This window comes from Aotus nancymaae, unplaced genomic scaffold (genome assembly GCF_030222135.1).
Source record: "Aotus nancymaae isolate 86718 unplaced genomic scaffold, 86718_ANA_hifiasm-v0.15.2.pri h1tg000012l, whole genome shotgun sequence".
NCBI classification, from domain to species: domain Eukaryota; kingdom Metazoa; phylum Chordata; class Mammalia; order Primates; family Aotidae; genus Aotus; species Aotus nancymaae.
The window spans coordinates 26,790,117-26,805,568 of NW_026988423.1; the positions used below are offsets into that span (position 1 = coordinate 26,790,117).

The 15,452-nt window shown below is 39.4% G+C and overlaps 1 long non-coding RNA gene across 1 annotated transcript in view; it reads right to left on the reverse strand.

Annotated features, from left to right (window-relative positions):
* Positions 1–15,452, reverse strand: part of LOC105729491 (uncharacterized) — a 276,092-nt gene that overhangs the window by 143,848 nt on the left and 116,792 nt on the right. Inside the window, exon 3 of the long non-coding RNA XR_001110258.3 lies at positions 3,228–3,323. This is a non-coding gene — a long non-coding RNA (uncharacterized LOC105729491). The remainder of the gene's footprint in view (positions 1–3,227; positions 3,324–15,452) is intronic.

Genomic DNA, 15,452 nt, shown 5'->3' on the forward strand with positions numbered 1-15,452 from the left:
GCCATTTAAGTCCAAACTGCTATCACGTGTCCCCTTTATTAAGGCAATAACCATCCAAAGGTTTCCCTTGCTGTCAGCCTGACCCCTTTTACAATCTCTTCTCTGCATATTGGCTGAATAAGTCTCTTCAAGTAAATTTAGTTCATGATACTCCTTTGCTCTAAGTTTTCAAATGGGTTTCATCTCATATAGAATAAAATTCAAAGTCTATACACTACATTTGGACACTAAAAGGAGCCCACACTTTATTAGCTGGGTTCCGGCTTTGTTCCACAGTGTGGCCATCTTCCAAATATGTTATTCATCACAAGGAAGACTGGGCAAGAATATGAATGTTTTATTATGCAAATATAAAAACAAACAAAAACAAAATATTTGTGACCAAGTTAAATCTTAATGATGGTCACTTACGAACTTCAACTTTTTATTTAAGGGCACTATATTTCCTTAATATGCATTAAAATGACTTCATTTGGTCTCCACTCATACCATAAACTGAAATTAAATTATATCTAATTGTCAGTATACATATTGGGCACTCAAAATATCTATTGAATCAGCAAATGCTTAGAAAATAGCCTTGCTACAGTAATCAAAACAGCATGGTACTGGTACCAAAACAGAGATATAGACCAATGGAACAGAACAGACCTCGGAAGTAACATCACACATCTACAACCATCTGATCTTTGACAAACCTGACAAAAACAAGCAATGGAGAAAGGACTCCCTGTTTAATAAATGGTGTTAGGAAAACTGGCTAGCCATGTGCAGAAAGCTGAAACTTTCCTTACACCTTATACAAAAATTAACTCCAGATGGACCCCTTCCTTACACCTTATACAAAAATTAACTCCAGATGGATTAAAGATTTAAACATAAGACCTAACACCATAAAAACCCTAGAAGAAAACCTAGGCAATACCATTCAAGACATAGGCATAGGCAAGGACTTCATGACTAAAACACCAAAAGCAATGGCAACAAAAGCAAAAAGAGACAAATGGGATCTAATTCAACTTAAGAGCTTCTGCACAACAAAAGAAACAATCATTAGAGTGTACTGGCAACCAACAGAATGGGAAAACATTTTTGCAAGCTACCCATCTGACAAAGGGCTAATAACCAGAATCTACAAAGAACTAAAACAAATTTACAAGAACAAACAACCCCGTCAAAAAGTGGGCAAAGGATATGAACGGACACTTTTCAAAAGAACACATTTATGCGGCCAATAAACATATGAAAAAATGCTCATTGTCACTGGTCATTAGAGAAATGCAAATCAAAACCACATTGAGATACCATCTCACGCCAGTTAGAATGGCAATCATTAAAAAATCTGGAGACAACAGATGCTGGAGAGGATGTGGAGAAATAGGAATGCTTTTACATTGTTGGTGGGAGTGTAAATTAGTTCAACCATTGTGGAAAACAGTGTGGCAATTCCTCAAGGATCTAGAAATAGAAATATCATTGGACCCAGCAATCCTGTAAGGGGTATATACCCAAATGATTATAAATCATTCTGTTATAAAGACACATGCACACATGTTCATTTTGGCACTGGCAAAGACCTGGAACCAACTCAAATGCCCAACAATGATAGGCTGGATAAAGAAAATGTGGCACATATACACCATGGAATACTATGCAGCCACAAAAAAGGATGAGTTCATGTCCTTTGCAGGGACATGGATGAGTCTGGAAACCATCATTCTCGGTAAACTGACACAAGAACAGAAAACCAAACACTGCATGTTCTCACTCATAGGCAGGTGTTGAACAATGAACACCACATGGACACAGGGAGGGGAGCATCACACAATGGGGTCTGTGTTGGGGGCTAGGGGAGGGATAGCAGGGGATGGGGAGATTGGGGAGGGATAACATTGGGAGAAATACCTAATGTAGGAGACAGGGGGATGGAGGCAGCAAACCACCATGGCAAGTGTATACCTATGTAACAATCCTGCAAGATTTGTACATGTACCCCAGAAATTAAAGTATAATGAAAAAACATTTTTTTCAAAATTCTAAAAAAACAAAGAAAATGACTGCTTTTTTTGAGACAAGGTCTCACTCTATCATCAAGCCTATAGTGCAGTGGAGCAATCATGGCTCACTGCAGCCTTGACTTCCAGGGCTCAAGCGATCGTCCCACCTCAGCCTCCAGAGTAGCTGGGACTACAGGAATGCACCATCACACCTGGCTAATTTTTGTATTTTTGTAGAGATGAGGTTTTGCCATGTTGCCCAGGTTGGTCTTGAACTCCTGGGCTCAAGCTGTCTGCCCACCTCAGCCTCCTAAAGTGCTGGAATCACAGGCATGAGCCACTGGACTTATTTCTTACCTGTGATGATGATAATGATAACCACAAATTGAATATTCCATGGCAAGGTATGGCATTTTACATATTTAAATACTTACACATTTTCCCAACAACTTTATCTCCATTTTAAAAGTGAAGCTGCAGTTTTGTGACTCAGAAAATTTGAGGCCTTACTCAAAGGATAGTACTTACTACGGTAAGTAACAGAGTTTGATATTTAAACAATGGTCTGTGTGGCTTGTGCTTTTGCAATAGCCGTATCATGGTGAGCCATTTATAGCTGTAATACTTTTGTCTTTATCATTATTATCTCAATAAACTCTAAAGACCACTGACAAGTGAGAAGCTGATATTGCTGTCCTCAGTCTGTGAATGGGTATGCTGAGCTCCAAAGAGCCTCAAGCTCAAGTAAGAAGAAGAAAACCCCAGTCCTTTGTTGCCCTCTCCCAGTACGTTTCCACTAGTGCCTTGTGCTACTTTACCTATATTTTTCTTAGTTAAGTGAGTGAATTGGACCTATTTACCCTTAGAGCTTCAGAACAGGTTTCCTAGAATCTAACACTTTGCAAGTCACCTTTTTCTTATACCATGCTTTACAATGCCAATTCCCCATGGAAGCCTACTTTCTGAAGATGTTCTCAATCCCATGGGGAGCTGAGCTCAATTTACTAATTTTCTGATATCAAATTCCAATCAGGTGTTTGTTTTTAACATGAAAAAGAAACTAAACAAATTCAAAACTGTGCACATACACTGTATATTCTGACATAATCCAATGAAGAACCACTTTATTGAAACTAGATTTAAGTACCACTTAAAGAACCACTTTCTAAAGAACCTAGATTTCATAGTAATTTTTGAGAATTAAGTTTCTATGAACTAATCATGACTTACCCCTATTTGCCCCAAATATGCCCCTTCTGCCCGTAGCCTCTGTATTGGATGATTCTTCTGTCCTTGGTCCAGGGAAGAGCCAAAGAGGGGAGAATCCTATTGAAGAATCAGAACAATGGAGTGACATTGTGTAGCCTCTGCCACATGAAGGCTGATCTTCTAAGTCACATAAATATAAAGCCCCAGCTGGCCAAGTGAATCAGGATACAAGTATAGCTATTAGGAGATGCATAGGTTCATTTCAATTCTCTAAAGAAAACAGAAACTCATACAAAGCTCTGAAATGGGGTGAACTTCATGGGTTAAATAAATGAATGAATGGTTATTCAGTCATTCAACAAGTACACCTGCTGTTTTCAAGTCACTGCTATGAAGGGAAATCCTTTTTAAAGTTCTTCATTGTATGTACAAGTCACATATAAATAACCGCTTTGATTGAATGTTGCTGCTAGATGCTTCAGCACTTGGATACCTGCACATCCTGCTGAAGGAAACTCACCTTAAGACAATCAGGGTTAGAGAAGCAATAGTATAGTAATACATCCTTTTCATGCTCTTTGCAGAAATAATTTTAACACACGTAAAACACAGTCATGACTAATGAAACAAGTAAACCTCTTTTAAATGAATTGCTAATATTATAGTCTACTTAGAGTAAATATTTTCAGACAAAGACAAGCCCAGTAGTTGCACAAGCTAAGCAATCCCGGCGTATGGTCCAGGAATTTAAATAAGTGCATTTTTTAAGGTATGTTAATTCTGGGTTGGTTTATTAAAATTAATCTTGCAGACGATTTTTCAGAAATCAACCCAATTTCCTTAAGATGAGTTATACCATTGAGATATAATAGTCAGATGCTGTCACATTCATAGTTAACAAGCTTTCTTCTAAGTATTTTTCATCTGTGTAATCTGTGATCATAAGATTTCTGAGGGCAGCATTACAGTAACTGTATGTAATAGCTTCTTATCCTCCAGCGTTTTATCAGTCCTGAGTATAGAAAGGACTCTTGTACAAAGTTCAAAACAGAAATAGATGATCTCACTAATGGGAACACCTCTATGGACTAGAAAAAGGTTACCATGACACCAGGGACCAAGGGCATCTATAATATACTGGGGACCTACCAACTCACATGATTCAGAGGGAAAAGGAACTGGGTAGGTCTCACCCACTTCTCTTGGTACCTCCATGAAACCTGCAGGGCTCTGCAGAGAACAGTTTGAAGACCACAGACATAGCCTACCTTCTCATTTCTCAAAAAGAGAAACTGAGACCAAGAAAGACAAAATGACTTCTCCAAAATTATGTAACCAACTGTTACTGAGCTGAAATTTGTTTCCTGTTTCCGAAGACAGTACTTTTCTTTATTCCAGACTCATCTCAGTTTCAGAATTTACTGCAGTCTCCCTCCTGCAACCTTTCCTCTCTATTTTAGGCAGCCAGAGCAGGCCAGATTGGGACTGAGCCACCCAAAGCCACTTGTCAGTGCCAGTCTCCCACTGGGCAATGCTAACCCCAGCATCTGGTCCTGATTCCTAGCACTTACGCTGTTGTGATTAAAGAGCTGACGTATGTAAACAAACCATAACTTAAGCACAACATGGTCAGTGAGTAGAGCCCAAACGTGGATGAGTGCTGACTCATAAGTGAAGAAGTAGCCAGTTTACAAACTTCTAGTCTTGCTGTTCTCTTGTGACAGGTATATAAATATTGCAATTACTACAGACAGCTTTTTTGTGCTGTACATTTATTTTTATTTTCATTTTATTCTTTGCTTTTTTTTTCAACATTTAGGTTCAGGGGAATGTGTGCAGATTTGTTACATGGGTAAATTGCGTGTTGTGGGGGTTTAGTGTATAGATTGTTTCATCATATATATATGTGTGTGTGTGTGTGTGTGTGTGTGTGTGTATATATATATATCTTATTAGTCTGTCCCTCTGGAGAATCCTAATACAATGTGATATACCACATAAACAGAATTTAAAACAATAATCACATGATCATCTCAATAGATGCAGAAAAAGCATTTTATAAAATCCAGCATCCCTTTATGATTAAAAATCTCAGAAAACTATCAGGTACCAAGCCTAGTACACAATAGATAGTTCTTTGATCCTCACCATCCATCCACCCTCCATGCTCAAGTAGACCCCTTGTCTATTGTTCTCTTTTTTGTGTTCATGTGTATTTAATGTTTAACTCTCACAAGAGAGAATATGTAGTATTTGGTTTTCTGTTCTAGCATGAGTTTGTTTAGGATAATGACCTCCAGATCCTTCCATTTTGCTGCAAAGAACAGGATTTCATTCTTTTTTTATGGCTGCATAATATTCCATTGCACATATGTACATTTGCTTTATCTAGTCCACTGTTGTTGGACATCTAGTTAATTCTATTTAACCTTTGCTATTGTCAACAGTGCTACAGTGAGCACACATCTGCATGTGGGTTTATGGCAGAACAATTTATATTCCTGTGGGAATGTACATAATAATGGGATTGTTGGGTTGAATAAAGTTCTGTTTTAAGTTCTTTGGGAAATCTCCAAACTGCTTTCTGCAGATAGCTTTGTGTAATTCTTAGCCTCAAATATTTCTCAACCCCATAGCAAGTTTAACAAAATGTATTCTACCCCATTTTGTCTAAGTAGGATTTTTTGAGGGCCAGTAGGTTGGAGTTACTTTCAGATTTGAATCAGGGCTTGATTACTCAATGGGACATGCCTGGGCCAGCACAGTGAGAAAACTCGTTGTGGCTCTTTTCAGGTCACCACAATAATCTTATTTGCTGAGAGTGTATATAATTTTACTGGCTCTCTTCTTGGGACAGACACCATTTTGAGTAGCCACACCCAGACAATATGTGAAAGCAAGATCAAAAAGATATGCAGCAGTATCAGCAGCATAATCTGAGAGATGTGCTGTTTTCCTCTGTTGCTGCAATCTGGTTGCAGTTATTTTGTTTGACTAACAAGATGTATTTCCCACTTTGTGAAACAAGCCAGAGCCTTGCCATTCAAATTGTGGTCAAGTGCATTGGCATCACCTGGGAATTGGTTAGACAGGTGGACTCCCAAACTTCATAGAATCAAACTCACTCAATCAGAATCTGCATTTTAACAAGATGCCCAGCTGATCTGTAAGCACATTGAATTTGAGAAGCAATGATCTAGAGATTAAGACCACGATCCTCTGGCTTCATCATTACCTCCATCTACAAAATTTTAGTTAGTGGGCCATGTTGGTTTTGGACAGTTAAATAGGGAAGAAAAGCAAATCCAAAGTTTCTTTAAAGTGAATTCTCTTTTTGCCCCAGCAGGTTTATCACTTTCATCTTTTCCTTTAAGAGCTGTTAAAGAATGATATCGTTTGGCTTTGTATCATCACTCAAATCTCATCTTGAATTGAAATCCCATAATCCCCATGTGTCATGGGAGGGACTCAGTGGGAGGTAATTGAATCATAGGGGTCTTCTCCACCCAGCTGTTCTCATGTTAGTGAGTGAGTTCTCATGAGATCCAATGGTTTTATAAGGGGCTTCCCCCTTCACTCAGCACTCATTCTCTCCTGCTGCCCTGTGAAGAGGTGCCTTGTGCCATGATTGTAAGTTTCCTGAGGGCTCCCCAGCCATGTGGAGCTGTGAGTCAATTAAACCTCTTTTCTTTATAAGTTACCTAGTCACTGGCAGTTCTTTACAGAACCATAAAAATGAACTAACATAGAGAATAATTTTCTTTGAATTGCCAACGAAGACTTGAAGGGAGTTATACATGGTGGACTGTTATAGTTGCTGGTATATATGCCGGCTTTAAATCAAGAGTCTGTTTGGCTGGGCACAGCGACTCCTTCCTGAAATCCCAGCACTTTTGGAGGCTGAGGAGGATGGATCACATGAAGTCAAGAGTTCTAGACCAGCCCTGCCAACATCTACTAAGAATACAAAAATTAGCTGGGTGTGGTAGTACACACCTGTAATCCCAGCTACTTGGGAGTCTTGATATACAAGAATCACTTGAACCCAGGAGGCAGAGGTTGCAGTGAGCCAAAATGGCACCACTGCACTTCCCTGGGCGACAGAGTGAGACTCTGTTTCAAAACAAAAAGTCTCTCCTTCATTTCTAGACATTCAGTTGGCCACCAAAGCCTTTTGATTTTACCTCTTAAATTATTTTCCAATCTGAGTTCTCCCTTTTGTGCCCACTGCCCTACTTTAGATCACATCCTTATCACCTATAAAGTGGATATTAAAATAGTCTTACAACTTGATGACAGGCCTCCCTATGTCATGTTTTCCTCTCATCTAGTGCATCTCCAAACTGTTGTCGGAATATTCTCAAAGGCAAATCTAACCATATTAAAGTCCTCCAATGATATCTGATAAAGTCAACACCTTCAAGTATGTTATGCAAGGTCTTTGGTCATGTTTTTCACTACCTGCCCAATCCCATTTCTTCCACTTTCCTATTTTTATTCCAACCTCCCAACATACACTCCATGCATTTCCCTTTGTGCAGGCAGCCTCTCTACTGGGAATTCTTTTTCTTTCTCTTCCACATAAACCTCGTCTTCTAAGATGATGTCATGCTTTTTACATGAAGCTCTTCTTGACCATGACTCTCTACCACTAAACCATCCTCAGAGCCTGGTAGCACTTCATGTTTGCTCTATAAGCAAGTGAACTGAAGTGTTTGTAAATGTGTCCATCTTTGCACTAGTCTAAAAGAACTTTGGGCCAAGAACCATGACATACCTTTTCTTTGTATCTTGAGTACCAAATACCACTGCTAACATATAGTAGACACCCAATAAATATTGATGAATTAAATAGCTAAATGAATATAGTTATTTTACAACATAGCTATCACATTGCCCCGGTAACTGAAAAGTACACAACCACCACAGATCTAGGAACTATTTTCAAAGGATTAATTTTTTAATTTCTCCAATGATGTATATTAAGGAATTGGATTGATGTTAACAGTAAAAATTACCTACATGAGCTCTGCCACTATCATAGAGAAAAACAATCTATCTCAAATCCTGTATTAAACACTAGATCACCTGTGACATCCAGTGAACGGCAGAATTACCGCCTAAGGCACAACCATGTTGTGCGCTATCTTCCAGGGACTTGGACGGTTAATGTGAACACCAGCCACTCTGCCAGATGGTCCTAGAACTCTTTCCCTTGGGTCCCAATGTTGTTGTCAAGAAGGAAAAAAGACAAGATGCCAGATCAGGTGGAAAGAACAGATCTAAAAAATGGGTCTTGGCCTCTGCTCCTCCATATCCCCACAGGGAGGTTCACTGAATCCTCTGATTCAAGCTCAGCTCAAAGGGTCTCCACAAATGATTGGGGCCTTGATCAGGAGAGAATTCAAGAGCCCCAGCCTGGCATTCTTTCTCCAAGGTCAAGCTACACTTGCACCCTACCTCCTAACTCATATTCCGCTTCCCTGTTCTTGAGGCCCACAACCCACCTTATACTCCAATTTCTGTTGATGAAAATAGTAATAATAATAATGTGATTTCACATTAATGCAACCTTACTATGTACCAGGTACCATTCTGGGTGCTGTACATGTATTTACAAGTTTAATCACCACCACATATTGCTTTACTAGGTATTGAATTATCCACATTTTACAGATGAGGAAAACAAAGGCACACAAAAGCTTTGTAAGTTGTCTCCTTTTTGGTTTCTCATCATTACGGCATGCCTAATTACTGCAGACTCCATCATGCTGACTGCTGTTGATTGCCTTACCCTTTCGATATCATGCCCTGAACACTTGCGACTAGACCTGCACACCCCCATGTCTCCTTCTCCCTTTCCCCTGCGGCCTCCTGTCCCTTGCCACCAGCTAACAGATCTACCTGCTTATTCCAGCGCTGTCCTGAACAGGAAAGGAAAAGATAGACTAAAACTCATTTATTCTCTACTCTATTAACATGGATGCTTAATTAATGCTGATAGAAGAATTAAACTCAGGGTATGTAATACAAGTAAAAGGCCTAGTGGTGACAGACATCCACAATCTATAATATTTGAATTAGGGTCGAGGAAAGACAAGGCACAATTTGAAAGAATGTGTCATTTTGTGGTATTCTCTTAGACATGCAGACTCCATAAACTCTCTTTGTAATAAAACACAGGGTGTCCATTAACAAACTGAGGTATCTACACAGCACAAGAAATAAATCTTCACTGCTCCATTACCTGGGAGAGAGAATCCAAGGAAGCACCAGACTCAGGATCTTATTTGTCCCTAACGAGCCTTTTCGATGAACTTCACACTCACTTACTCTCACATTTGCATAGTTCAGATAATAACAGCTCTCCATTTCATTCTCAGTGTTGAGGTCAATGTCAGAAAAAGCTGTTTTAGCAACGATGCCCCTTTGCAGGCAGTTCTGGGATCAGGTGGAACAGACAACTTGGAGAAGTGGGAACTGAAACCATCTACTTGCTGTGCGTGGAGTTCTAAAGCAAACTGCATTTCCAGACACACATATGGTAATTTTAAGAAACGAGTGCATAGCAGTGTCTTCTGGAGAACTTTGAGAAATATAGATTAGATTTCATTATCCTACTCCATCCCTTTAAATCAGAATTTCCCAACACACACACACACACACACACACACACATATATATATATATAACTAGAATATGTATGACTGACCAAGAGATACTGCTAGAATTATCATCTTGGAAGAGCAAGAACATTAATAGCATATATTCTGCTTTAATAATATCAGGAAATGTAAATGAGATACTAATAAACTAAACCAAAAGAATTAGGAATAAGGGAGTGTCCTTAAATACCAAAGAATTCTGATCATGTTGAAAACCTCATAAATGATGACTGCTCCTCAGAGATATTTAATTTGAAAACAGAGGGGAGGACTGAATGTTTAGCTGACCCCTACCTTAGAGAAACATGTATTAAAAATTCCAAACTAATAAGAAATTAGGTAGAAATTAGGAGAATGAAGATGGGTTTGAGAGAAGATTACTGGCAGGACTTTTTATTGCAGTTCATTGACTATCTGGCATGATGAAATGGTAATATAATTTACAAATATTTGATGAACATAATCTAAAGCAAAACATGCTCAACTCCCTACTCTATAAAAATAAGCTGATCCCTGGACTAGAAATTTCCAAGCCCACGAAGGTGAATTTTCAGAAGTCACAATACTGGCCACATTTTCCTCCCATTTCTTGTCAACTTCTGCTCCAATGTTGGTGACAGCGGTCGCCTAAATCGAAGACATCATCCAAGACAAAGCTCTTATGTGATGGAATGTATAGGTCTTACACAAGCAGGACCCACACAGAACTGCAGGAGCTTTGGGTCCTTTTTAACCAAGACAGGTCACTAAAAGAAATGAAAAGATGTCTTCTGGAGGCTTAATTAAGAAAGTTAATTCTAGGCCCCATCATAGGCCCATTAACCTTTCTCTGTTCCTAAAATATCTTATGTAATGTCAAAAAGAAGCAAGGATGGGAAAAGGAGCAGTGTAATTAAACCTACTTAACCTTAAAATGGAAATGTGTCAAGGGATAGAAGCAATTGGTATGAAGCTTCTAACCTGTATTTATGACCCCAAAACCCAGAACCCATATGCCTCATTTTGCTATGCTCTTCTCACATTTTCTTTGCTACCATGTTGGACAATTTGGCCTGCTAATTTACTTAGCATGTCTGACCTGAACCATGAGAAGTCAGTTCTGAAAATGCTGGAAGGGCAGTGCTGTCCTGGTACAGGGAACAAATAAATTGCTGGTTTCTATAAAGATTTCTTGCCATATAGAATATTTCTCAAGATTTTCGAAGAGATGGTTTTCCCTGTCCCAGGAACACCTGAGCACCAACTTCCCTCACTCCAGTCCTGTGAGAAGGTGGCCTGGCTGGGGTTGAGTTCGGTTAAGAGCCAGGGAACCTGATGGATGTATTTCCTTCAATAAAACCACATTGGTTGTTAATGCAAATAAATTCTTCCAGAATGATAATACAAGGTTGAGCATGAAAGGGAGGGGCATAGCCAAAATTCAGCTGCCTTGTCAACTCCAGCAGAACCTTGTGAAGGGAGTGTGACCAGCAGGTTCCTGCCCTAGCAGGAAACCATCGCAGGGCCAGGGAATCATCTGGTTGCAGTTGTTTCTGTTCTGCTTAGTCACCTCATTCTCTCCAAGTTCTGTGTCCCAGGCTATATCAGTTAGGAAGAGAGCATTTTCCACCAATCTAAAACTGATCAGAAATGCTGCAAGTTCCCAAAATTAACATAAGCAATCAAGTCTCTATTAAATGTAAGTAAATTATGTACACTCTAGTTAATTGATGATGACTCTATGTTCCCCAGGAGCCTCTCAGTGCAACCTCTTATATTGGGGTTGACATAAAATACAGGACATCTTTATTTTTATTTGCAAAATCTGGCAACTCTATTTGATAGCCAAAGGGTAATCGTCACCCATCACCATAAGACAGAGAGAGCTTGGAGCCAGCCCTACTATCTCATTTTACTTACGAGGAAGTAGAGACCTGGAGCTTTCTTTTTGATGGGTGTGTAAGGGCTGCTTGTACTTAAGTCTCACAGCTAGTGAGGGGCAGCATATGGACCAGAAGCCAGCTCAATTTCTACCCATTTTGTTTCCACTGCCTATGCTGCTTCTCTAATAAATGCACAATTTTTCAAATTGTTGTCAGGTTAACTAGGCTTTCCAAAATCTTTCTAAAACTCTGACATTTGTTGAGCATCAGGCCTCTGTGCTAAATGTTGTGCACAGACAAAAGGAAGTAACATGATCTCCCTGACCTTTAGAGCTTTTATAGTTTTAATCAGTTTAAGCACTAAAGAAAATAAAATTAAGAAAAAGTTTTAATACTGGAAAAGGGCCAAAAAATAATTTTTACATGCCCAAATATGAAGATATTCTATTTAATGTACTATTTAAAATTAATTAGGCCATTGTCTTCCTCCATCAATGTTAAAAATCCATGCTGGCATTCCAGGTAAAGGGTGGAAAATACAGTGAGGCTTTAGCCAATCTTTAGATCACTCTGTTCTACATAATCTGTTGTGGAAGTTTATTCTACTTTCCATTTAAATCCAGCTGGAATGTACCGCATACCTTCAGTCACTGTCCATCCAGAACCTTCCTTATAAACTTTTTTCCGTAGAAGAAGTGATATGAAAATTTGACGTGTACATAAGTCTCACTCACTCATGAAGAGCTAAAGAGTAGAATAATAGCTTGTCTATATTCAAGGTATATGCAAATGTTGGGGGAACTTCATCTTTTCATTCATTTTTGGGCTCAGTCTGGTGGCTCACGTTTGTAATCTCAGCACTTTAAGAGGTCAGAGCAAGAGGATTGCTTGAGGCCAGGAGTTCCAAAGATTAAGAACTCCTGGTTGAGCATTAGGTTCGATACCAACCTAGGCAACGTAACGAGACTCCATCTCTACAAAAATTGGAAACAAAAAAAATTAGGACATGGTGGTGCACACCTGTAGTTTCAACTACTTGAGATGATAAAGTGGGAAGATCATTTGAGCCCAGGAGTTCAAGGCTACAGTGAGCTATGACCAAGCCACTGCACTCTAACTTTGGCAACGGAAAGATCCTGTTTTAAAAAAGAAAGGTAAGCTTGTTCCTTTCTATCCATCTCATGCTGCGTGAACTCTATATGTGCCTGTGCCCTTCTTATTTAGAACAAGATTTTTTCAGGTCTTTCTCAGGAATAATTGATTTTGCACCTGTTTATAAAATAAGATTTTGGACTTTGCAATAATAGACATCACATACTAATATAAATGAATCCAGTCTAGCTAGAATCTTTATCTTGATACTATTAATCCACTTGGAAATTCAACTTTTATTTATGCCTTTAAATAAAATATTTATATTTTCAGGTGGTCAGACTGAATGGTGTCCCCCTAGCTCCAGGAGTTCATATGTTGAAGTCTTATCCTCAATGTGATTATCTTTGGAGACAGGGCCTTTTAAAAAGGCAATGAAGCTTAAATGAAGTCATAATGGTATGTTCCTAATCTGATAAAACTGGTGGTCCTTATAAGAAGGGAAATGACAACAAGGATGTGTGTGCATAGAAAGACAAGCGTGTGAAAACACAGTAAGACAACGGTCGTCTGCAAGCCAAGGAGAGATGTTGTATGGGAATCCAACCCTGCCAGCACCTTGATCATAGACTTCCAGCCCCCAGAACTGTGAAAAACTTAATTTCTGTTGTTTATGCCATCCATCTGTGGTACTTCATTGTGGCAACTCTAGCAGGCTAATATAATCAGAATAATTTTTATAAGCATGAGTCAAATAATTATTAGAGTGCCATAAGAATTCTATCTTGTTCACTGTAATATTCACAACACCTAGGATAGTGCCTAGCACATAATTGTACTTAGTAAATAGCTAGCTAAAGATTAGTCAATGAATTTACACCTATTCCCTATAAGCTATATTATCTATAAAATGTAACCAGAGTGTGATATTGGGAAAACTGGGCCTTTGGGGTCAAACAAACTGGTTTTATCCTTGAGTCCCTGGGACTTTGGGGAAGTTTCCTTATCTTTCTGGGACTTGGTTTCTCATCCGTAAATTGGCAATGGTAATGTTTTCATCATTAGTTGTTGCAACGATTAACTGGGGTAATGTACCTGCACATATAAAGTGATAGCTGCTGTGGTGTTGAGGCAAATGGTGGGGAGCTTCATCTTTTCATTCATTAATTCATTCACCAACTATCTATTGAACCCCTTCTATGCACCTAGCATCGTTCCTGACATTAAGGATAAAAAATAGGTAAGAAGTCAGTCTCTTAGTCATGTGCACCTTACATTCAAGAAGGTGGAGTCAAAAATAAGAAACAATAAAATAATTTCAGAAGATGGTAATCGTCACAAAGAAAATAAAGCAGAATAATGTGATCATGACTGTGGGTGACAGTGTCTGTGCAAGGGAGCAGAGGCAAGAAGTCTCTTGGAGAAGATGACAGGTGAGGCTGAGTCTCAAATGAGAAGTCAGTCAGCCTAGAGGGTGTCTGGGGAAGAACGTTCCAGAGAGTACAGCTAGTACATAAGTCCTAAGCGGGGAATGACCTTCGCATATTCAAGGAGCACAAAGAAGGCTGGCGTGGCTGTAGTGTTGTGAGCAAAGAGGAGAGAGGTACAAGATGAGGTCCCAAAGATTAGTTGGAGCCAAATCATGTGAGGACTTACAGGCCAGGGCAAGGGGTTTGGATTTTTTCTAACTGCAATGGGAAACAATTGTAGGGTTTGAAGGAGGGGAGTGCTATGATGTGATTTATATTAAAAACAATGTTCTGCTGCTATGAGGATGGGTGGTAGAGAGTCATGAGTGGAAGCAGAAAGCTGGTCAGGAGTCCTGCCCAGTAGCCAAGGAGAGAGAGCATCGGCTCGGACCAAGGTGGTGTAGAGATGGAAAGTGGATGAATGCAGTTGCTATGGCAGCAGGTGGACAGTCCATTGATGGATTGAATGTAAGGAGAAAAAGAATGAGAGAGTCAGGGAAAACTTCTGGGGTCTCAGCAGAAGGAACTTGGTGGGATGGTGCCCTCTGTTGTATTCCTTTGTGGGTTGGAGGAGGTAGGGAGAATCAACAGAGATGACATTAATCCTCACTTGGTCTCTATCAGTTGAGTTGATGCAGCAATCTTCTTGGCTTAGCCAGCAGAAACCTGTCCCCTGAGAAAAATCACTGGTGATTAGTCATCAACATTTCAGATTAGTTATTCATTCATTAATCATTGCTGAGAATCGTACTTTAAACAGTTGTGTGAAAAATAATCTGCGTGAATCTTAAGTTTTTCACAGGACTCCTAGTCTAGACTTTGGTTTTCTTTGCTATGGAATGAGATTTTCTTGTGTTTATATTTTAAGATGCTTCCCAACTGAGCCACATCATGTACCCTCACTCTAAAAAAGCAAAACCAGAGCAGAAATGTCTCCTAAGAGCTACAAGGATGGGAGAATAGACACTGGCCAAAATTAGGACATTCTGTGCCTTGTGCAGAGTTCAGATTTCTTGCTCTCCCTTATTCTGTCCTTGCTACTCTTTCTTTCCCTCTCAGGCATCATCTTGTTCACATAGGGCTCATATGGGTGCCATTGGCTGGCTTTAATTAGTGTGGGGTACTGAGCATCATTACCAGGTTGGTGGTGTTAAATTT